Consider the following 26,682-nt stretch of genomic DNA (forward strand, 5'->3'; position numbering starts at 1 on the left):
TCAGGTTGCTGTTTCATTTGGAGTTGACTTTTGTGTAGGGAGATAAGGATAGATCTAATTGCAGTCTTCTACATACTGACACCCAATTTGACCAGCGCCATTTTTTGAAGACACTTTCAGTGTTCCAGTGTGTATTTCTGTCTTCTTTATCAAAAATCAGGTTCCCATAAGTTTGTAGATTTATTTCTGGGTCTTCAATTCAATTCCATTGATAAATGTGTCTGTTTTTACTTAAATTTTATTAATATGGTTTTGAAGTACAATTTAAATTGGGAAAGGTGAGACCTCCATCAGTTCTTTTATTTTTCTTGATTGTTTTTAGCTATGAAGCTGAAAATTGTCCTTTCAAAATCTGTAATAATGTTGCAATGTTGATGGGGATTTATTGAATTCGTGGATTGTTTTTGGTAGGATGGCCTATCTGACTATGTTAATATATACTACTGCTCCATGAGCATGGAAATCTATTTATCTTCTAGAATCCTCTTTGATTTTCTTTCTTCTGAGGCTTGAAGTTTTTATCACATTAAGTCTTTCACTTGCTTAGTTAGAGTTGCTCCAAGATATTATTTGAAGCTATTGTGAAAGGTGTTGTTTCCCTAATTTCTTTCCCAGTCCATTTGTCATTTGTATGTAGGAGGGCTACTGATTTTTGTGAGTTGATTTTGTATCCAGATATTTTGCTGGAAGTGTTTATTAGTTGCACGAGTCCCTCCATGAAATTTTTTAGGTTCAGTTATATATATTATTGTATCAACTACAAATAACACTGCTTTGACTTTTTCCTTCCCATTTCATATCCCCTTCATCTCTTTCAGTTGTCTTATTGTATAGTTAAGACATCAATAACTATATTGAATAAGTATGTAGAAAATAGACAACCTTATCTTGTTCCTTATTTTAAAGGAATTGCTTTGAGTTTTTCTCTATTTAAGTTTTTTTGTTATGAGCTTGCTGTAAACTGCTGTGTTTACGTATATCGTTGTATCACCAGTCTCTCTAGAACTTCTATCATGAAAGGGTGTTGGATTTTGACAAAGGCATTTTCTGGATTAGTGAAATGATTATATGGAGTTATTGTTTGTTTCTTTTTGTTTTTGTTTTAAGTTGGTCAATATGGTGGATAACATTTAGTCATTTTTATGTATTGAATTTCAGTATAATACAATTTTTGTTTCTCTACAGAAAATAAAATTGAAGGCCTTGACCATGCTAGATAAACATTTTGATTCTCCCAGTTCTAAAATTTAAATTTAAAACTTATTGAGAATATAATAGTGGTTGCCAAAGACTTGGCATATTAAAAAGCAGGGAAAATTAGAGCTTGACCAATAGATCTTAAATATAATTAGATACAAAAATTAAGTCTTGGTGCTCTTCTATGAATTGTAAGGATCATAATTAATGATAGAGTAACATTCATTTCAAAACCTTGGAGAAAAGTATTGTGAATAATTTACCACAATAAATGAAAAATATTCATGACATTGATATGCTTACCCCAACTTGACCTTTGTAAAATGTGTAGGTTATCAAAAATTTCAGGGAGTACCCTATAAATATGTATTGCCTTTATGTAGTAATTTTAAAAGCTGTCAATAGAGTTCTTAAAGAACTATTTGGAACAAGGTACATATGTCTACTTTAGTACCTGTAAACTTTACGGCATTTAAATACCAAGCATATGTTTCTGTTTTTAAAACTTGGCTTCTGAACTGAAGTGGGCTGTAAGTGGAAAATATACATATCAAAAATCAAAGATTTATTTTCTAGAAAATGGAAAACATTCTATTCATAATTTTAAGACAAGATCATGTTTCTAGCATTGGCTAGCTTAGAACTTGCTATATAGGCAAATGTGGCCTTGAACTCCTGGTGATCTTCCTTCCATTGCCTCCTTCCCAAGTGCTGAGATTACAAATATGAAGCACTTTGGCCAATTTCTCTATAACAATAAAATAAATTTATAGTGACTAGATATGGAAATTCTTGGATATATTTAGATCTTATACTATGTTATAATTAAATTTGCTTACCTTTTTCTATTGTTATTAATATAATCTCTGAAATATTTAACTATTTTTAGTTGACTCAAATTTTATTTCTTTAATAAGAAATTATTAAAGTTGTAGTCAAGGTCATTCCCCAATTCTGTGTATTCTCTATTGAATCCATCTCCTATGGGAGTGTTTTGTCTTTCTGCTCTGGTTAGTCTTTTGTTAACTTGAAAGAAGCTATAGTCATCTTGGAAGAAAACTCAGATCAGGGAATAAGAAGTCTTAATGAAAAAAATTCCTGACCCATAATGGCTTATTGTCATTTCTGGAAGGCATTTTCTTTATTAGTTATTGATGGTAGATCACCAAGCCCACTGTGACTGGTGTCATACGTGGGCAGGTGGTCATGGGTGATACAGAGTACAATCTGGGCAAGCCATGAATGCAGGCCTGTAAGCAGCATCCCTCCATAGTCTCTGCTTTAGTTCCTGCTCCCAGTTTCCTATCTCCATATCCTGCCCTGATTTCCCAAGTTTTTTGGCTATGGCATTTTATCACAGCAATAAAAAAAGGAAATAGAAACCACCTGCAATACACATAGCATTGAACAATACCATGAAGTCTAGCACACCTATATCCCTTATTCTTTAACTCCAAACCCATGACTGTACACTAGAAATTATTACTCATCCTGCTCCATTTGTATTTGTTAACACTCATTACAAAGGTTATAAGTCTACATCTTTTTAATTCTTTAATATATAGAATTATATCACTGTGGTAATTTGAATAGGAATAGCTCCCATAGACTGGTGTGTTTGAATGCTTGGCCCATAGGGAATGACACTATTCGAAAATGCAGACTTGTTGGAGTAGGTATAGCCTTGTAGCCTTGTTGGAGGAAGTGTGTCAATGTGGGGGCAGACTTTCAGATATCATATATGCTTAAGGTAAGCTTAGTGCACAGTCTCTTTCTGCTGCCTGTACATTAAGATGTAGAACTCTTAGCTCCTTCTCCAGCACCATGTCTACATACATACTGCAGTCTTCCTGCTGTGATGATAATTGACTAAATCTCTGAAACTATAAGCCAGCCCCAATTAAATGATTTCTTTTATAAGAGTTGTTATGTCATGGTGTCTCTTCACAGCAACAAAAACCCTAGGTAAGACCATCACTTTCCTACTCCCTTTCATCCCATCAGCCATTCCTGGCTATTCTCCCTCAAATCCTCCCCTTGTCCTACCACTCTCAATCTTACAGACTTTTTTTAAGCTATTGATACATATATACATATAATATATATAATACAACCTCCTGAGTGTATTAAGTGGGAAGGAAGGGAAGCAATACCAGTTAAAAACTAAAGGTCTTTTTTTGCAAAGTAAAAAATTAATTTATTTTACCAAGGGAATTAATGATGAATACATGAAATAATAAATAATGCTACCAGTTAGTGATGGAAGTTTTAAGTTTATTAAAGCAAAATGATTATTTGTGTTTTAAATTTTAATTTTCCCAAGTTCAGTTGCTTTAGTTCCCATTTAATGAAAAACAATAACAAAAAGTATAGAAGAAGAGATTCAAGGATTCCCAAACTAGTGATTTATTACTCCATTAAGTGTGGTCAGCCTATGCCAGAAGGGCTCTTCCAGTAATTAATGTTGTACTTATTTGCACATTATATCTAGAAGCATTGTTGGCTCAAAGGCCAAGTCGTTTAAATTCAGTTCAAAGGTCAGGTAAGGAAAGGGGTTGGTTAATGCTCATTATTATAACATGAATGGGTTAGAATTTTAACTCCTTTTTAATAGCCCAACCTCTGAATGAAGGAAAACGTCGTGTGTTGGGGGTGACTTTTAGAGTTCTTCACTGACTCCAAAGAAAATAAATGTCAGGAAATAAACTAGTTTGAAGCAGTGGTGTGGCAGTGTTGTTTATCTCAGTAAGAAGAATTCAGAGCTGTATTTAATTCAGTAGTTAGTTACTGGATGGCACCTGTGTGAGCCAGTAGTTTATGAGAAGATACACGTAAACAAACAGCCCTCAGCTTGAGATATGAACTCAGTGACTAGGGTGTGTTAGCAGGTACTTGAGGGAGCTGTAAACACCATGACAGTTGTTCATATGATACATTATTTTTCTACAGGTTAAGAGAAGAGATGAGATTCTGATGTCAATGATTGAAATATCTCTCCTTGTGACCTAAAATTAGAGGCCTAGTGAAAGATTAAATCCCTTATCTCCAGTGTCTCCAGTGTCATTTAGAAAAAAAATGAAGACATGGGATCCTAATAATTACCTGGGCTGAGATTAAAATTTCTAACACCACAGGTGGAGACTGAGCCTGACACTCAGCCTTGATGTGGATTGCTAATAATGTCCCACCTTATTTAGTTTGCTTAATTCATCTTGGAAATGTCTTTGGATCCTGTTGGGAACACAGAAGTCCTTGCACTTACAAATAAGTACTAAGGACACCAGGAATGTTAATCATACAGGATTGTCTTTTCAGTAATGGGAGGGATATATGTTTTTCCATCCAGAAGGCTGGGAATGAAGGTGGTTAATAACTGGGTGATTTAGTCTAGACATGGTGTTACAAATCTTTAATCCCAGCACTCAGGAGGTAGAGGCAGATGTATTTCTGAGTTCAAATCCAGTCTGATCTACATAGTGAGTTCCAGGACATCCAGGACTATACAAAGAAGCTTTATCTTAAAAAGCAAAAAATTAAAAAAATAAAATAAAAGCTTGGTGACTTATGCTATCTGCAGGGCCATGCCTACCAGTTCCGACAATCTGCACTAGAGGTGGCTAATAGCCCAAATGACCTATACATTGTCTGTGTGACCAAGACCACACCACATCCTTCCCTTAGTCCTTAAGTACATGTAGCCTATCTTGAGAACTCATCTTCTTGGAAGAAGTGAGATGTTCCTTGAGTTGAGTTTCTACATAAGTATGCCTCCTGTGCACAGGGGATTGTATCACAGGAGTAAACTTTTTAACTCTGCTTAAATGTGCTTACAAGAAACTGCTTTTGTCAAGGTCTAGACATTCCAGCCAACTTGGCTAAATTATGTTTATCCAGATTATCCAGATTTCATTTTGCCTCATGGAGATCCTGATTCTGCCAGCCCTGATAGGCACAGAGACCCCCCAACACACCACACACACACACACACACACACACACACACACACAGAGAGAGAGAGAGAGAGAGAGAGAGAGAGAGAGAGAGAGAGAGAGAGAGAGAGAGAGTTTTCTCAAGCTAAGAATGGATGGCCCAAACCCTACATTTTAATAGGCATCTGCCATTTGGTTTGTTCACGTGTATTCATTGTGTTAATGTTAGGACCACCTGTCCTGTGTAGAAATTATTAAATTTGCCACTAATTTTATGACAAAAAATTAATTTCATCATTTGAACAGGTGAAACAGCATAACATATATTATTCCCCTCAGACTTGTGTCATTTGTTCATGAGTTCCCTTCACTTGTGTTAAACTTTCACTGAGGCTTATGGAAAAGTTAGATAAGGAAAAAAATAACTAAGCACCATTAAAAACATCAACAAATTAAGGTGAAAAGTAATAATTGGCACAGCTGTTCTGCTGCGCTATTATTACATGAAATTTGGTTTGCTATTGTTTTGCTATGTCATTTAACAAGCTTCACCTGTGTACTCAGGGAAAGAAGGTTTTCAGTACAGTAACCAACTTCTTTTACTACCTCCCTCTCCCCTCTTCTGTCCCTCCTTCCCATTAGTCCCAGGAGCTAAAGCAAGAGGGTGTAATTTGAAGATTTCCTGTGTGATGAGTACATAGAGAATATTCAAACTATGCCTCTGCGCGACAAATTAGGCTCCTAAAATACAGTAGAGGCAATTTTCCTGAGAGTAATTTTGTTATTTGCAAGAATTGTGTGTCTTAGAACTCAGGAGCTCGGTCTTGATGGAAGCAGGAGAGAGTCCCATTCTTACAACAATGTACAAAGTACAAAACAGTGAACAAGATTAAAAAAAAAAAACTGCCATTGAAATTGTGCCTCAGCTGAGATAAGCAGCAAGAAGAAGGAAGAACTACCTCACCTCAGTAGAGCTTCATTTTCAAAGCATAAACATGAAAATCCTAATTATCATCTCGAAAAAACTGTCAGATATCTACATGAGATATATTAAGGAAAAGGAGATTGGGGTAAACTAAGCCAGAATCTGGGCATAAACACTATCAAATAAATGGCTTTCCCTCTCTTCCTTAGTAAGGACTAAGAATTCTATACTTTTTGTTTTGTTTTGCTTTGGTTTGGGTTTTTGGAGACAGGGTTTCCCTGTGTAGCCTTGGCTGGCCTTGGACTCAATTTGTAGACCAGGCTGGTCTCGAATTCACAAAGATCCACCTGCCTCTGCCTCTGCCTCCTGAGTGCTGGAATTAAAGGCATGCACCCACCACCACTGAGCAGAAATTTTGTATTTCTAACTGCGATGGACAGCTTGATGATTAATTAAGTGGGAGTAATATCTAACCTTATGGGAAATATCTATGCCATCATGCCATCAGTATTTTTCATCTCGGTCCCAGGGTGCTGGGTTCTCTACCACTGCACCTTCAAGAATGCAGAGAGAAGATCCTGGATCCCTTGCAAACCAGTGGTGATAGACACATAAATATTTTTTAATGTCATAGTGAGATGAAATCCTTTGGCATCTTTGGTTAGGGCAGAGTGGAACTGTTATGGGGGGTGGAGCAGTCTTTCAGTTCTGATCTTTTTTAAAGTATCTTTTTATTTTTATTTTATGTGTATGAGTGTTTTGTCTGCATATATGCGAGAGTCCATGAAGGTCAGTAGTGGGTGTTACAGGTGCTGGAGTTACAGACAGTTATGAGCTACAATTATGGTGTTGGTAAATGAGCCTGGATCCTCTGCAAAAACAGCAAATAAATGTTCTTACTACTGAGACATCAATCCAGCCACGTTATTATCATGTTGAACAAAAGAATTCAGTCAAGAGACATAGTTGAGTTGTTTATTTAGCTCCAAAGAGAAATTAAACTGGGCTGCCCCAAATTGAGAACCATCCTAGTAATTACTATGTAGTGCATTTTGAGTGGTTCATGAATATTTATGAGTGGTTTGTATACTCATGGCTTAAGGCAACACTTTTCTGTCCCAAATTATATTGGGCCAGATCTCGCTTTTACAATGTTGTCGTGGAATATTTCTTTACAATGCCTGAAGATGTGTTACTGTAATTGGTTTGATAAAAAGCTAAAACCATCAATAGTTAGGCAGGAGGTATAGGTGGGACTTCTGGACTGAGAGAGCTCTGGGAAGAATTAAAGGTGATCTTGAGCTGGACTCAAAGGGAACAAAACTTAAAGGAGGAGAGATAAAAGCTATGAGTCACATGGCAACGAGTAGATGATGAGAAATGCGTTAAGTTATGAGACACAGTGTGACATGCCTAATCTATAGGCCAAGCTTTCATAATTAATAATAAATCTCCACATCATTTTGTATGAGCCAGCTGCCCAAAGAAAAATCCATCTACACAATATTTCTTCCCTTCCCATGATACCCACTAAAGAGAAGGGATGTCAAAACCACAATGCAAATGATGTTATGCCATTAGGTCTTTTGAGGTTGAAACTCATTAGTATACATGTGGGAGAAAATGCCAGGGTACCTGAGTTTCAGATATGGAGATTGTTAAATCTAATAGCATCTTCAAGGATGTTTAACCACCAGGTGCACAGAAAATATCAGGAGACATAGCTACATAGATACAGCTTGTTTTCCTGTTTCCTTATGACCTGTCTCATGTCATTTAGTTCAAAACTTAGCCACCTTTATTAAATTTAAAACAGATCAATATAGTTTTATTCTTTAATGTCATCTACATAAAAATAGCTGAATCTCTGTAAAAATGTTTTACTGCCAGACTTACTTTATTAATGAAAAAGTTTCTAGTACTGAAGACAGAGAATTCATCAGCATTCAAGTCTTACTCATCATAAATAGACCTTACCAATTTCCCTGATTTTAAAGTTCTAACATATGATCCCATTAATCTCTTGTCTATTGCAATATGGGGGGATTTATTCATACATTTCCCTGTGTGTCTTACTAACTGGAGAACATGCCACCATTTTAAAAAGGTATGGATATACTATTTATTCAGCAAGGTAATATTGAAAATATAACCTGGCTTTTAGACTCTAATTTTATTATATTTTGACATTTATTTGTTGTCAAAGGCATGTCCTCAACTTTCAGCAAAACTGAGGACACAGATATTTCCTATCATGTGTTTCCTCTGAATCTTTAGTTCATTTTTGAAAGGCTGAAATGATAGCATTTAATACTGTTGGTGTTATGTTTAGTAAGAACTTACTCTAAAATTAATAAGCAACACCTGCGCTGTCTAACTTAACTACCTGGCAATTTCCAGTTAGAAATTCAATCAAATAGATGTACTGAATGAACTTTCATTTTCCATTATATGTGGAAAATTCAAGCTAACTGCTCAGATTCAAATTTCAATATGATCTTTTATATCAGAAAGCATTTATTAGTTTGTACATTGAAACCACTTAAAAATAAATATAAATGTGACCTGAAAAGAATGTAATACAATTTTAAATGTTATTGGGATAAAATAAATTATCTTTTTTTTTTGGTTTTTTGAGTTTTTTTTTTGTTTCTCTGTTTAGCTTTGGAGCCTATCCTGGCACTTGCTCTGGAGACCAGGCTGGCCTCGAACTCACAGAGATCCACTTGCCTCTGCCTCCTGAGTGCTGTGATTAAAGGCGTGTGCCACCATCGCCCGGCTCAAAATTATCGTAGTTAAAATTATATTTTAACATATGTTATAACATGTATCATAAGAAGTCATAATATTATCCCTTATTCCATATTATTTGCAAAAAACTCTGAGAATTGAACAGAATGGTCATAGTTTAATCAAAGAGAAAGAGGCAAAGAAGCATTTAGGTGACCTAGCTAGTTTCATTTAAAATTCATATTAGTTTATATACTAGTTTATTAAATAGTGATATTCTTTTATATATAGAGAGAAATAATACTAGTCACAAATGTGTTATGGTAGAAGACACAATGATGGGAAAGTATCTCATGAGAAGACGAGTTGAAGCCATTCTTCTAGTAAGCCCATCTAGACTCTGCTTCCTTAGGCACTCTAACCAGGCCACATGTGTTTCACATGAGCTATTTTTGAATTTCCCACTATCTGATAAATCACTCTACTTTTAGCAGGAAATCAGCTGGAAAACTGGCCTTCATAATTGAACTGCAGTTTCAACATTCTTTTGTGAAATCAGTGATCTCCTTCATTATGGTTAATTTCAATTATCAGGTCCTATTTTTCATGGTTGTTTAAAGGGGAATATGTTAAAAATCAACAGCTCTTGCACAGATTATGACTTCTAATAACAAGAATTTCTTGAGTTACAGAGACATGGGGAGTCAAGGAGAAGTCTTTTCGTGTATTCTTAGGTGAATTCTTTGGCAATTAGCCTCACAACATGATCTGATAAAATTCAGTGTTAATCAACTAAAACAACTTTTTGGACAGCATAATAACCTTTTACTTGTTTTTTTCATTATTTTTTCATTTATTTTACACACCAACCACAGTCTCTCCTCCCTCCTCTCTTCCCATTTCCTCCCTTCTGTCCCATCTATACCCTGCCTCATCCACTCCTCTATTCAGGAAGGGACAGTCCTTCCATGGCAGTCAACAAAGTATGGCATATCAAGTTAATGCAGGACCAAGCTCCTCCCCTTGTATCAAGGCTGGGCCAGGCATCCCAGCACGGGGAATGGATTTCTATACTTTTGGTTGTGAACCTAACCTTTAATGCCTAAGCCATCTCTCCAGCCTGGGGATTAGATTCCTAAAAGCCAGCTCATGCACCAAGGACAGTTCCTGACCCTGCTGCTAGGGGCTCTACAAACAGACCAAGCTACAAAACTGTCACACACATGCAAAGGGTCTAGACTTGTCCTGGTCAGTCTCCCTAGCTGTTGGTCCAGAGTCCATGTGTTAGGTTTTTGCTTAAATTAGAAATGAAGAAGAGGCACACAAGATGAGACACAAGATGAGACATATTAACTGCTTTATTATAGGCCTGGCAGAGTAGAGAGACTAAGAGAGAAGAGGAACAGGGTTAATGGCTGACCACCATGGATGGTCACCATAGAGAGGCAGAGAGAGCTTAAGAGAAGAGGCCGAGAGAAGAGGGGCAGAGAGAAGAGAAGAGGGGCAGAGAGAGCATAGGTGGGAGAAGAGAAGAGAGAGTAAGTAGGCAGGGGTCTGTATTTTAAAGGGGTCCTCTACACCTGCATGCAGACTTACTTCCCATAGAACCCTGCGCTGACCAGGGTACTCCCTGTGTGGATTCCACCAGGTAACAGGGCAGACCAGAATAATGCCTCAACCTTTCAATCTTACCTTTACTTATTATTAAAAAGGTGGGGTGTTAGACATGGCAGATTAAGGAGTAAAGGTATCAAATTCTCAAGACTGCTTCCTGCTGACATGGGGGGGACATTGACCATCTCTGAGGGACCTGAGAAAGTTTGGGTGCTGCCACTTCCTGGGTTGGCTGGTTGTTTCATCGCAGTCCAGGCTGTATGGAACTCCTGGCGCCTCTTAGACCTGGCAAGATTTTGGCAGAGTAGAGGACAAGGCTAAGTTTACAAAAATTTTTTTCTTAGGTCCTGGCACTTTAGGGGAAGATTGTAAGATGAGGGAAGGTTTCCCTGGTGGTCCCAACATGAGGGAATGGAGTCCTGGGACCAGGGAAAGACTGAATAATATTTATTTGGAGTGAATCTGACCTGTTTGGATCCAATTCAGCTCCCTGGAACTTACAAGAATCCTTAGAGTTTGTGGAAACATAAGAATTAGACACATTAGCAGCATATTTATACTAAAAACAACTTGGCTGAAAGCATTAACATTTTAAAATTGAAAGATATTTTTGGGACAATGAAAAGAATCTTAATGTTGACCTTGTAGTTATAATCATATAGTGGTATTGTAGAACTTTACTGACTATGAACAGTAGCATGAGAAATAGAGAATTTTGGGACATATTTCATTCTTAATGTCTCAACTCACTTTATCATCACTTAAGCCCTTTTATTCTCAGACCTTCATTACTTAATTCATACACCTTACATTGTCATCTTAGACCTTCTGTTCTCAGACGTTTATACCTTCCATTCTCAGACCTTCATAACCTGTATTTATCCACTGTGTTAGGCCTTTCCATCCTCAGACCTTTGTAACTACATTCCCAGACCTTCATACACTTTATATTGTCCTATCTTCACATAGATAAACCCTAAAATATCTGTTCCTGAACTCTGTTTTTGCTTTAAGCTGGCTGGACTACCAGTCGTCAAAAGCATCAGAGTTCTTGAGAAGGATAAGATTTTACCTGAATTAATGATTAAAGAATAACAGGGGCTTGCCAGCAGGACATTAACAGCCACCCCCAAGATCCTCCATCCATGATTTCAGGCATAGGACACCTGCCTTCTTGCTGACAGCATGTGACCTGTGGATTAGGGACTATAGGAAGACTGGTCTACCGTTGGCCCAAGCAACGTGGGGAAAGTCAATTCCACTGTCCTCTTGTCCACAGTACTTTGTAGCAGTTGAAGTGAAGGGCAGGATTGCTCAGTGACTAGGGTTGTCACTGACTCGAGATGAAGTTTCTTCAGTGCCCATCAGTCTTCTTGGAGGAAATGGGGTGGGGCCAGCTGTTGGCCTATCTCTCTGTTATAAAAAGTTTTTTTTTATTAAAACATTTTAAATGCCATGTTCTCTAGATCGATGAGCATTTGAGGGCTGTCTGTTTAGTATCTCAGCAGTTAGAGAAAAATCCCTTTTTGTAATAAAAAAGCTGTACCTTTGTAAATGGCTTACAGGATGAACTGAGTTGTATAAATATTTTGTTAATGTGAAATAGACCTTTATGATTTTAAATGTTCATCATCATTTAAAGATACATCACAATTTAAAAATATGAGACTTAGCACAGTTTAATTTAAGGTGCATATAGAGTTAGATAAGTATAAAGTTAAATTACAGGTACAGAGACAAGCAGGATTGGATAACAGTAAAAGGAGGAACCAGAATGTAATCTCTGATCCAAACAGACATGAGATTTAAAGGGACAGAACAGACTTAAACAGAGGACCCTGGAAAGGCACAGTATTCTATAAACAAGCCATGAGCAATAGGGCCAGTGAAAGAAGAAATCACAGACAAAAAAAAAAAAGCAAAAGAAGATCTGACAGCCAGGGTTTGCCTCACAGGCAGCTGGAGTGGGTGTGCCTACAGAGGGGTAATGTGGCCAAGATATCGGCCCCCAGGTTAGCCCACATGGCCAAAATGGCGGCCACCATAAGCTACTTTTTTGTCTGTTTGTTTATACCCGCCTTTTGGCTGCAACCAGAAAGGTATCGTATGCATTTCCCATGAATGAGGCAAACAAAATGGCAAAATCCACTCTCCAGAAGCTTGTCAGCCCAGAAGTGGTGCCAGGACCATGCCCGAAAGACTGATGGGGTTCTCAGCAGTCCTGGTACTGAGGAGGACCCAGTGGTCTGAAACAAAACACACCTCTGCGCACATGGGTAGGATTTGCTGAAGGAGGCAGAGAGAAGAGGAGCACAGAGTGGAGAAGAGGGGCAGAGAGGGGAGAAGAGGGACAGAGGGAGCATAGGTTGGAGAAGAGAAGAGAAAGTGGGCAGGGGTCTGTCGTTTAAAGGGGTCCTCTACACCTGCATGCAGACTTAGTTCCCGTGGAACCCTGGGTTGATCAGGGTACTGCCTGATTGGATTCTTCCAGGTAACAGGGGCAGGCCAGCATAATGCCTGAACCTTTCACCATGAGCACCCACTAGCTCATTCCAGTTGTCTCTGTGGCTCCCTGTGTCACAACCTTGGTCCACCTGGCTCTTAGATCCCCTCCTTCTTCTCTTCATCTGGACTCCTGATCTCAGCACAGTGTTTGTCTGTGGATCATTGCATCTGTTTGCATTATTTATTGGATGTGAAAGACCCCCCGGAAGGCTCAGGCCCCCAGTATCTCAGTCCAGGAACTCGGCCACACCAATCACCCGGCAGAGTCAAAAGCTTGATGAAAACTGCACGAGGCTTTATTATAGTTGTTTAACGAGCTAACCCCAAGTTAGGTAGGGTCTTTCATCCACCCACCATGGCAGATGGCTAGGAAAGTTGGCTCGAAGCATCTGCATAGAGATCTTATAGGGCAGCATGAGGGGAGTGTCTAGGGGTACGCACAGGCTCAGGATTGGTGTGCCTCCAGGCTTGGAGGGTTTGCCCTGTGTTGATTGGTCAACTGATTGTTATGGCCCATAGGCCCTCCCAGGGTGGTTGCTATGTTCTGTGCATCATTGCTGTGCACTTGTCCATAAAGCACACCCAAAGCCTTAAAGCATAGCACCACCAGCTAACTTCTAATTGGTTCCTTGCCATGAGGCAGGCATCTGACCTCCTAGTGACCAAGGCAAGGTCAGACAAGCATGTGTTTGGCTGTTATGGCTGCCGAAATGGGGAGCTGGTCCCTTCAGATGAAGGCTCTGTGATGACAATTATAGGATAATGCCAGTTCAGTTCAGGCACCCTCTTCACTATTACTAGGAGTCTTAGCTGGGGTCATCCTTGTGGATTCCTGGGAGGTTCCCTGACACCATGTTTCTCCCTAGCCCCTAAATGGCCCCTTTTATCAAGATATCTCTTTCATTATTTTTCCCTTACTTCCCACCCCCAGCCCAACCAACTGGGTCCCTCAATGTTGCCCCATTCTCTATCTTCTCCTCACCACCCCAATGACCCTCACCAGTTTACAATTCCTTTTAAAGCTAAAAATTATTGAAAACTTACAAAACAGACTTTGTGAAGGATCACTGGGTTCCCTCCATTCAGGAAATACAAGATTAGAGAAAGCATCCCTTATAAGACATATTTTTACAGACCAGTGAACAATTCCTCCACATCACTTATCTGTGGTAAAACAGAAGCCCCAGGGAAGTGAGTCCACTTAATTCTAGGGACCAGCATTGAGCTTCATTCAGTTTTAATATCCCACTTTTGCCTCAGAATCCAACAGAATACCTGGACAGACAAAATCATCCTTAGTACCAAAAAAATGATTCCATAGTACTAATACACATCCGTTGCTTCATACCAGCCATTATTTTAAAGGAGTGTTTGCAATTCCATCTCAGGTACTTTAATAAAGTCATACCCATAGTTTACATATATCGTGATAGTGTATATACGTTCGTTTTAAAACTGTTTCGTGTGGTATTCATAAAGGAGCTGTATTCAAGGTTCTTCCACAATTTGATTCATCTTCTTTCAGCTTTATGGGTGCTGCTGGTTTGATCTGCTAACCTAGCATCACTAATGCAAGTGATAATTGTAGTATGAAATCATCTTTAAATCTTCTGGTATATATTAACATTTCTCATTTATTTAATCACTTGGCTGTACCACTTTTCTTCTTTTAGTATAGTTAAATACTGGTGACCTTTTTTATTATAGTTTTAATATGAAGTCCAAGACATTATAATGGATTATGAATTTGTTAAAGGTAATATTACTTATCTACCTATATCATCTTGTTGCATTAGCAGAGACATAGCATAGTGACTTTATATTAGTGACTTGTTCCAAAATGCATATATTGATTGAATGAATAAATGGATTTCCTAGATACAGATTTTAGAGATTTACTTGGCTGAATTCACCTGTTCAAGGATTATTCCTATGGCTTTCTAAAGCATCAATGTAGGAAATGTAAAGCCCCTTATTCCAGTTACAATTTACTATTTCTGAGAACAAAGTACATTAGTGTCCCCACCCCATTTGTATGTAAACATAAAAATTGATTTGTCTTTCTGAAGAGGTGAGTAATTGGAATGAACATCTGTTCCCGAGGAACATCAAATGTAGACCTCCTGCTGTCAGAATAAACATGAAAAATGGAATGCAGAGAGCCAGCAATTTAGAATTAGGCTCCAGCTTCTTTTGAATGAGTTTTGAAACGTGGAATATTTTATGTTTTGTTTTCCATATTTTAAGGTAAGAAAAAGCAATATCTCAAAGTAGATATAGAGGGGTGGATGAAGCGATGGCTCGGAGTTTAAGAGCACTGGTTGCTCTTCCAGAGGTCCTGAGTTCAATTCCCAGCAACCACATGGTGGCTCATAGCCATCTATGATGGGATCTGGTGTTCTCTTCTGGCGTGCAGGAACACATTAATGCAGAATATTGTGTACATAATAAATAAATAAATGTTTCAAAACAGTAAAGATGGATTGTAGATAGCAAATAGCTATCCATTCTTGCAAATATTTATTATTATATTTAGGCAAAGTATAGAATGGTGCTGCCTCCTGTACTGTATAGTAACAAGAAAACATTGGATTTATTGATTATCTACTATTCTATGTCATTACAAAATAGGGAATGCTTTCCATTAACAAAGAAATCATGGCCTGTTCATATCACTTCTTATAATATCACATTTTCCCCATGAAAATCAACCTTTAGTTTTAAGATATTTTTTGGAAGATTGTGATGCTTAAATATATGCTCATCATTTCAATCTAAGGTGAAGAAAGAATGGAATTTTCTGATAAACTTACTGATGCAACTTAGAATTGAAATGCTATTGATACCCAATGTATATTTGCTCTAACATTACACAAAACCCAGAATATGTGCAAAAAAAGGAATCTAAAGCAAAAAGAGATCTTTTACTGTTAATCATTCCTTAGCTCTCTACTTGGCAATGTTGTTTTCAAGATAAAAATTATTTCATATGGCATTACACACTGAAGAAGCAGGAAGATAACATAAGATTCAGTGCTTACTTGTCACAGAATTAGGCCTTTTACTATGTGCTGTTGACCTGGCCCATGAAAGGCTCATGAGATCATGAACTTATTCAGGAAACACCTGAGTCCACACCCAGCCATTGTGCAAGTTCCAGAAGAGGAAGTGCTGTGAGAATCCTACTGTGATGTGGCAGGATCTTGAATAGTATTTATGGGTGTTAGAGTTCATCCAAGCACTGTCTGTCCATGTTTCACTGCATTTCCATTTATGGACTCCAGTCTGACAGCTGGGGAATCAGCATAGGACCAAACCAGGACTCCTGAACGTGGGTGTCAGTTAGGAGGCCTGGGAAGTCTATGGGGCCTATAGCAGGGAATTAGTATTTATCCATAGTGTCTGAATGGACTCATAGAGGGATACTCTCTCAGCCTAGACACACGGGGGAGGGCTTAGGCCCTGCCCCAAATGACTTGACAGACTTTGATGATCCTCCATGGAAGGCCTCACCTTCGCTGGGGAGCAGATGGTGGTGGGGGACATGGGAGAATGGGAAAAAGAGGGAACAGAGATTGTTATGTAAAATAAGATTATTTCTAATTTAAATAAATATTTATATAAAAAGAAATCTGCTAAACAATTATGTTTTAAGCTGAGTTACAAATAACTGAAGCAGATTATGAAATTCGTGCAGTCTTATTACCAAATGAAAATTTGTATTTTTATATACAATTTTATAGCTAAAAGTTACATAAAGATTTAACTCCAACAAAAATTCTCCTTATTCCATTTTCTTTCTTTTTATTAAATTAAAAATAGTTTTTCCATATAATATATTCTGATCCTTGTTTCTGCCTCATCTCTCAAATCCTCCCTACCCCCATCCATCCAACTCCATTCCTTCTAACTCTCTCTTTAGAAAATAGACAAATAGATAAACAAGTGAAAACAGAGAGTAAGAAGAAAAGAGGAGAAAAGGAAATATGCACACACACTCAGAAAAACCCATAAAAGCACAAAATTGGAAACCATATGAGCAAAAGACCACTAAGGGGGAAAAACACAGTAAAGCATTATGAGGAAAAAATTATCCAAAACTGCCATTGAATTCATTTTGAGTGTCTGTGTGCTGCATGGGCATGAGATCTGCCTTTTAAGTATGGTTTCTGTACCATTGAGACTCAATTAAAGAACAGTAATTTTACCTTGTGAATAACTGTCAGATGGAGATCATGTGTACTTCCCCTCTCAATTCTGGAATCCCCACCTGGTTGGACCTGTGCAGGCATGCCCTGTGCTTGCTGCCACTGTCTGCATTAGTTCATACTTGTGTGAGTGTTGTTTTATCTGGGGGAACACTGTTTCTGTGGTGTCTTCTATTCCCAATGGCTCTTACAACAATTCTGCATCCATATCTCTTCCCTGACCCATGAAGGGAGGTGTTTGATGGAGACCTCACATTTAGGACTGGGACAGAAATATAACATTAAAAATCAATGCCTCTTATTGATAAAAAGAGAAGATGATGCTTGCTTTAATTTAGTAGCCATTTCCCTGATAACAAAAAGTACTATCTTAGAATTCAGAATTGCTAAAATTGATCAAAGACTCTTTGCTTATCTCATTGAATCTGATGAGATTTTTACTTCTAAAACTATTCCTGATGGTATTTATTTTAATTAGTTTCTCACAGTCAGTCCATCAGTCATTTAGTGTTCATTAAATTTAAACAAACATCTGTTTGGAGGACATACCTAGAATTAAAGTTGACTCATTATGCCTAATTTTGTTACAGTCATAATATACAAACAAATTTTGGACTAGTTATGTATCATTTACTATTATAGATACTAGAATTATATGAGCTATTGTCAATTAACATGTAGGCAAGCTAAAATATCCTTAAAATTATTGTTTGTCTTTACAATTTAAAAAAATGACCTATTGGAGACTAGGCAAGAGACGAGTCCTGCAGACCCAAAGTTGCAGGACATCCAACAGCAGGATAACCAAGAGGAGTTCCAGTTAGGGCACAGCATTGATAGTGTAGCAGAAACCAGAGTCCTTGAACCAAACCAACAACTCTTTTCAATGAACACCTGCAAATAAAGACGTGTGGATAAAATTGTGTCGCACCACAGCGTCCATGATGAGATTGATTTTCATTTTTTTCTCTTAAAATTTATTTTTTGAGAGGGGCACTTGCAAGGACAGAGGGTGGATATGAAGGGATGGGAAAATGAATGGAATGGAGATGCATGATGTGAAGAACAAAGAATAAATAATAAGAAAAAAAGAAAAAAAATCCGCTTAGCAAAAAGAGTAGATATTGGCTTACTTTCTTACTCCTGGATACTCTTCTGCTATGCTGGCACTTTGGAAATAGAATGCAAAGTGGGCAAATATCCACTTCATGTACACAATGCCAAGTGTTTTCATAGAAGGAAGAACTTACACATCAAAACATTAAGCATATACTTTTTAAAAGTTGTACATCTGTAACATATTAAATAATATTCTGTTAACCTCTTACAAATACTTCCAAAGTTATGTCTTTAAAGATGGAGTTATATCAATAATTTTGCACTAGAAAGGAAGGTGGGGTGATTGAATCATAAAAACCACATTACTGGTGAATAATAATATGCATTCTTGTGGGATGGGAAATGACTGAGTATTTGCCACTTACACATTAAAAGACTTGACTATATGAACATTTCCTTTCCTCTAATGTCTTCCCTATCTCTGATGTTAGCTTTCTTTATCTTCCTTTCTTTTATTTCTATGACTTCTTCTTAGCCATTGAATCATTCTCTTCTTCACAGTGTAAACCTCCCCCTCTCTTCACTGTGGGGAGTGCTTTTCCTGCTATAATAGTTTTGTCAGCAGGCACTTTAGAAGCTGATCTGCCAGGTGTCCTTAATTACCATTCTGAAAATATATATTCAAGATCTCCTGAAACTTTTGTTACCATTGGTAACCATTTATGCTTACCATCTACTTTTTCAGCCTTATCACCTGTAAAACAGCTGTTTACCTGAATTTGATAGCTACTTTCAAAGACTATTCTCAGGAAATATTTCCTATCCATGGAAACTGCTAAGTATAAACAAACATAGATACCCTTCTAGAGGCAAGTTATGCTCAAAATATTGTTGGCAATATTAAGGCTACATTGTTTTGCACGATTTGAGGAAAATGTCTTAATTCACCCATCTTGTAAAAGATAAGTGGAAGCTTTTTTTATATGCATTGATCAAAAACCAGGAAACATACACTTATTTTTGTAGTATATAGGGTAATAGGCATCATTCTGGATGTCTATTATTTAACTCAAGTATTGGGTGGTCATTGTTTCTTCTTCTGCATGCTTGCCATTTTTCTATCTCCAAAGTACATAAACTCTTGTATTTTATGGTTTATTTATTTTTGTGACAGGGCCTCACTATGCTATCTTGGCTGACCATAAACTCACTTGGCACAGCCATATCTTATGGGAATGGCAAAAGTCTTAAAGCCAGCACAGCTGCTTTATAAACATCCGGCAAAACTGAGTCACATGACGGTCACCGTGCCACTTTCAGTTTTAATCTCCAAGTGTTGCAAATTTGGGGATCTTTTAATATTTGTACAACTTTGGGATGTTAGATGGATATGAATTTTTTATGAATCATTCATGCCTACTCCTAGGTGTACTGCTTCTAAGCTTCCCCTGGACAGTCCTGAACACATTACCCCTCCTACTTTTAGAGAGATAGCCGTATCTACTTGAAGGTCTTCCTTATGCCAGGGGTCTCTGTATGAGGCTGTGAGATATTTTTAAAACATCTGCCTCTGCACTTACTCAGGAACAAGATAATCAAAACAAAGTACACTTGAAAAGGCCAACAAAATTCAGTGGTCTGGAAGAGTTGTCCACAGATAAAATTATAAGGCTTTCCCTACTATATACTCAGTAAATTATGTGGCATATACAACAACAAAGTTAGATAAACTGAAGTTACCTCTTCCCTACACAGGGAATTATATTGGTGGACATATAATGATGTGGAAATATTATGAAAGAATGTGGTGTCAGGACCACCCTTTCTTAGAGAAGTTAGTTCTTGTAGAACCACTGTGATGACATATGACCAAGGAACAAAAGAATTCCAGGATTAGACATATAAATAAATTCTATAAAGACATAAAATGTAACCATTGCCTTAGGGAAGAATTTGAATAACCACTGCAGCAGCTTTGTCCTGAAGACATTTCTTGGACACTCCATCCATTAATAGTGTACTGCTAATGACATGGAAGGCTACCTGAGCTGGCTTGGGGGTTTACTTTCCATCTAACATTCATGAAGCCACGAGAGCTTCCAGCCTGAGAACAAGATGTCAGATATCTGTAGATTCTTAAAATCTTAACGTTGGAGTTGGTGAGTAAAAATCATTATAAAATATAACTCTTTATCAATGATGACAAAATGAGGGGAAATGATTATAAAAGATAACTGTTCCATCACAGTTTATCAATGATGACTAAACATATAATCACAGACATGAAAGAGAAAAAATTAAACACATGTCCAAAAACAGTAATTTAATGATCTGTGTTCTGCCCAACATGAATTTATTCTAGCTTACTGAATCTGTATAAATAAAGAAGCATTCTGTGGGGGAGTCAGTCAGGCTGAAAGATTCTCACCACCACTGTGACCTGACTCAATTTCTCCTTCACTAACCGCTTACCTCCTCTCTGAGACCTGGCCACCCAACCCATTGGGGCTACCTCCCAGCACTCACTATGTAGAACAAGCTGGACTTGAACTTGTAGAGATCAATCTGATTTTTCCTTCCCAGTATGAGATTAAAAGCACATACCACCACACTCAGCAAATACACTTTAGTAACCCCTTATAAAATTACCAATGGCATATAAAGGTAATTTAATATCCTGAGATGCTGAAGAATTATTACTCCCTAAGCCATCACTTCCTTACAAAATATGTCGATATTAGTTTATTCATTTATTTACCTAGAAAATATTTATTTGGTGTTTATGCCAGGAAGTATACATGCTGACAAACACCAGTAGTGACCCTGATTGTCTTACTGGAGTCTCTATCAAGATGAATATGTGTTATATCTAGACAAAGGGAACTGTGTGGTGCTAAAAAATCTTAATATTAGGGGTTAGTGAAAAAAAAAGATTGGCCAAATAAAACTGAAGCTGGGCCCTTAAGTCTGAGTGATAGATATGAAGATCAAGAAGAGGAGAAAAACATCTTCAATAAAGGTAACAGGTATCTTGCTACACATATAATTAGACAGGAACACAGTCATTCATGTAGCTGTAAACAAGACTGATGGATTGCCTGGGGTTAACTGAGACTAAAGAGATAGCAAGGAGTTAAGCTACACCCTAAAAAGGGTTTAGTTTCATGTTGAAATGGTTTATCTGGTTAGAGAAATATGCATTAGTGAGATGATATGGAATGCCAGTCCAGATAGGAACAAATTACTTCTAAATTGAAGACACAGTACAAGATTGAGCTATCACAAAGAGTGCAGGATGTTTAGTCTTAGGAACTTTTTAGGAATTAGTCACCTAGACTTATTGATAGGCTATGCATAAAGGAAGAGGTAGTGATGTCAGTCATGACTCCTGGTGTTCTAAATGGTATTTCAGGATATTGACTGACACATTTTTTAACATACAATATTGGGACTATGCATATTTGGGATAGGAGGAAAAGTCCTATTTTTTTTAATACTTTTTGACATGAGGCTAACCTTCACACAGTATTTAAACCAGGAAAAATAGGCACCAAAAATATTAATTGAAAACAGCAGCAACAAATAATAGATAAGGATGTACATTTCAGGAGTGGGTGTGCTGACCATCAAATACCCAGTATAATCAGACAAGGTTGTTAGTCTATGTCTCCTATTGTTTCATTTAAGTATTTTATATTTTAAATAATGCTTTATCATTTTCTTTTGCTTCTACCTCAAATCTAGTAACAGTCTTTCTGTAAATTGAAATAAAATATGGAAATGTGCTTGAAAATATGCTTTGTACTTCAGAAACCTTTCATAATTGGGCTTTTATGGCTAGCTTAGTCCACTGGTTTCTTTTGGGACTTATTTTTATTTTATTAATATTTGCCTCCAATTTCTCTGTTACTCTTCTTTCTCTTTATGCATATGTGTGCACTCGCATGCACGTATGCACACAGGCAACTGCATGGACACACACATGCATACACACATGAGCACACACACACACACACACACACACACACACACACACACAAACACTCACAAAGCATGTCAATACTCTAGATATATACCTAAGTTTTTTCTTCTGGTAAGGGGGTCAGAACTTTTCTTTGTTCCTTGAAGACAATCTGCTTTAAAAGTATGGTGGTTTGAAAGAAAATGGTCCCCAAAATAGAGTGGTACCATTAGGAGGTGTGACCTTGTTGGAGGAAGTATGTCACTGTGGGTGTAGGCTTTGAGGACTCTTTTGCTCAAGCTTCCCTCTGTGTGAGAGTCATTTTACATCCTGTTGACTCTGTGTCAAGATGTAGGACTCTCAGCTCCAGCACCACCTCTGCTTGTGCTGGCATGCCAACATACTCCCCCCAAAATGATAATGGACTGAACCTCTGAAACTGTAAGAGATTCATCCCCATTAAATGTTTTCTTTATAAGAATTACCATTGTTATGGTGTCTTTTCATGGCAATAAAAACCTAACTGAGACAGAAGTTGAATATTGCTGTTGATAGGCCTGACCATGTCCTGTTTGGAGTAATATTGACTTTGGTACTTTGGGTTAGGAAAGCACTGGAATGCTTTAAGCACTGCTTAATGGGCCATACTAGTAGGAACATGGAAGACCATGTGTTGATAATGATTGGAAATGTTGGGAGTTGGCTCAAGAGGTTTCAGAGGAGAATTTTAGTATGTTGCCTAGTGATCATTCTTGAGATATTTTGGTGAAGGAAGCCTTATGCCCTAATCTGAAAAATCTGCATGAGAAAAAAGTGAGGAGTTTTGGATTAATTCCATTGGCAGAGAAAATTTCAAAACAGCCTAGTAATGACTCTATCTTGTGGATATTAGCAGTAACTCTAATGAAGATACAAATTGAAAATGAACAAGCTGAGCAAGAAAAAATAGTTGGAAAAAAAAGGGCACCAGAAAGTGGAATGAAACTAAATTCTATGTTCTTAATCCATTTATCTCCTTGAACATAGGCTGGTGGATCTCTGAGTTTGAGATCAGCCTGGTTTACAGAGCATATCTCAGGAAAGCCAAGCTTAGGCAGTGAAAGACAGGATGCTGGTGAAGATGAGATTGAACAAGGGGGGCATGGTCCAGTCCCAGCAAGCAGCAGAACTTGGCAGCTTCAGCTACATGGTTCTGGCTTTAGAGTTAAGGATGGAAGAAAAGAGTTATGAAATAAAGCCACTAAGACCAGGCATGTGTCATGGGTGTCCCTGAATAGAGGCCTAGTAGACCACCAATTATGTGAGCTGTGAAGTTGAAGCCTGGGTTGCCTTGCAGAATCCGAGAGGTTAGAGATGTCAGTGGTGTAGCAGGTAGCCCTGCTGAGGAGGGCTGCCAAGAGGAAGTGGAGTCATCCCACGAAAAAGAAGTATGTTGTAGTCAACAAAGCTGAACACAGTTGAATATATGAGAAGAATTTTGATACCAGACATGTAGCTGCAGAATTTGGAGTTTGCCTACCTGGTTTTTGGTCTTGCTTTTGTCCAGTATTTCCTGCTATGTTCCCTTCCTGACATGTTGGAATGTGTATGTATATCATGTGCCATTATATGTTAGAAGTATGTGATCTGCTTTTTTAATTTTGACTTTTTCCTGGGGGATTATAGTTAAGAGATTTCCATGAGTCATAAAAGACTAGACTTTGAAACAAGTTTGAAATTGTTATAGATTATGGGGACTTTTGAAGTTGGACTGAGTGAATATTTTGCATTATGATATGACTATAAACCTTTGGGAGCCAGTGAGTAGAATATGGAGTAGAATATCGAGGTTTGAAAGAAAATCCCCCCAAAGGGAATGGCACTAGAAGGAGGTATGGCCTTGTTGGAGGAAGTGAGTCTTTTGGGGGGCAGGCTTTGAGGTCTCTTTTGTTCAAGCTTCCCACAGTGTGAGTCAGTCAATTTCCTGTTGTCTCTAAGTGAAGATGTAGGACTCTCAGCTCCAGTACCACCTCTGCCTGCATGCTGTCATGCTCCCTGCCATGATGATAATGGACTGAATCTCTGAAACTGTAAGTGAGCCATCCCATTTAAATGTTATCTTTATAAGAGTTATCATGGTTATGGTGTCTTTTCACAGTCTTGAAAACCTAACTAGGACAGAAAGTCCTGAGCTGTTAGTGCAAAAGCTTGGTAAAGAAGATAGGAGAAAACAGAATTCTTCAAATATATAATAGAACTCTGCTTTTTACCATGAAAGTTTGTTCGTATTCTCTTACTGTTTCATTCTACTCCACTGTCTCTTCTTTCCCCATGCCCCTTCCTTTCCTGTGCCTTCGTTGTGAGTTCTTGCCACCAATCATTCTCCAGCTCTTCACCCTTACCATATGGAACAGCACACAGAGCCTGGTTCATCTGTGTATTTGTGTCTGCCCATGACTCTTACACTACACAGGTTTTACCAAACATCAAATAAAATATTATATAACTATAGTCACAAAGGCCTTTCCTGGATTACAAAAGTAATCATGAATTTTAACTTCTATTACAAATTTTGTGCCTGCACACTCACAAGCACACACCTATGTTGGCTGTTGATATGAACTTTCAATGTTATAGTGAATGAAAATTAGCCTGCGTATTCATGAGATTACTTAAATAAATAGGTACATGAAGAATTGTGGCATATTTACACTTCCCTTTTCTGGAACTGTACTTACTTGAATGTTGGGGTAAGTGGAGAAAAAGGTTCCTCTGCCATCACACCATCACATGCTTCTTAAGCGTATTGTGTGCCTCAGAGTCACACTCTGAAGACTTCAGTGAGTAAAGTGGAGGCACATACAAGACCTCTACCCCAAGACCACCATCAACCTTTTCATGACTTATGCATGGCATTCCAGATAGTCTCAAATCTAGATAGAAAATGATCAGCCCCAAATCATTACAAAGTGTGGGCTTGTAAAGTATAAACTATGACTTAAACTTCATTTAGGGATTTTGTTTGTTGGCTTGTTGTTTTTTCAAGACAGTTTTTCTCTGTGTAACAGCCCTGTCTGTCCTGGAGCTAGTTCTGTAGAACATGCTGGCCTCAACCTCAAAGATATCTTCCTCTGGCTCCTGGGTGCTGGGATTAAAGGCGTCTGATACCACTTCCCAGTACACTTTGGTTTTAAAAAAGGTCAACAAACATTTGATTTGTGATATGGTAGAAAATGAGGACCCAAAAGTTGAAGCCAAGTTAGAGAACCAGAAGATTGATAGGTCTAAATAATACTTGTATTTATATAATAAGGGTATTATATAAATACACAAGTTTCTTTTATATGATTTTTTAAAACTTGAAATGATATTTTACATAAATGGTTAAGAACTTACCAGGACAGAGTTGTTGTACATTTCTTTAAGAGTCCTATAATTTGGAAATGATTAAGATTAGCCAAAAATGTAATAAAATGATTATTCATTACCTGTATGTTGACTGCATTTCATGATTTAGCAGAGTGGGTAATTGCTACAAGACAAAAATAAAATAAAAGCTGTCAAATTTCAGCTCTTGGCATCATTTTAACAGCACTTACAAATATGAGTTACCACATTAATATTTAATGTTCAGCTCAATTCTCCCAGAGACCATCATCGCTGATTAAAATGTCTTTTAAATACTGTTGAATCTTTTTAATTTTCTTGGAATTATAATTTGTATATAACTCACCAGGAAAATTGTCTTCAGAATTTTAAATCATATTTCTGTTAATGTGAAAATTATCTGTAAATTACCATATTCTGACATGATCTGAAGTTCCATTATTATTTCCAGAAACACCTTAAAATGTTGTAAGCATAGTCCTTTATTGCTATTTTCATCATTAATAGTTTAGTATGAACCATGATAAAAGTATAACTTCAAAAGGTATGTATTCAAACATCAGCCTAAAATATGCAATTTGTAGTTACTGTGCCTTAATCATAATGTCAATGATAGGAAAATTTTTGTCCCATGAATAATTATCCTAATATTTATGTTTGTTTTGTTTTATAGATGATGGTTGACAAAGACTCATAGACATACTTTGAAGGATCACTTCTGTTGTGGACAATGAAGATACTTCTCAAACAGAACTTTTTTTGGACGCTATCAAATAAAGATGCTTTTCACTGTAGAAAGGTGGAAAAGGAGAGTTCAAGAGATAGTTCAGTAAGTAAACATGACTGCTATCCAGAGTTAGAGTCCAGGGACTAGCATTTAAAAAAAAAAGACAGGGTGGCCCTCATCTGTAATCTTGGACTTCAGTGAAGAAAAAGGGAGCAGAAACAGGTGCATTGACCAGAAGCTCACAAGCCACCTAGAAATAACAGGGTGTGTGTAAGATGAAAGCCAACTTCAGAAAGTTGTCCTGTGAGCTCTATCATGAGTGTCTCATACACACACACATACATACACACATACAAGCACAACACATGTATACACACAAATTTAAAAACAAGTAACACATCATTTTTTTAAAAAATGAGGGTAAGAAGGAAAATATGAATGACCCTCACTTTTCAGATTCC

This window comes from Cricetulus griseus, assembly GCF_003668045.3.
Source record: "Cricetulus griseus strain 17A/GY chromosome 1 unlocalized genomic scaffold, alternate assembly CriGri-PICRH-1.0 chr1_0, whole genome shotgun sequence".
In the NCBI taxonomy this organism is placed as follows: Eukaryota; Metazoa; Chordata; class Mammalia; order Rodentia; family Cricetidae; genus Cricetulus; species Cricetulus griseus.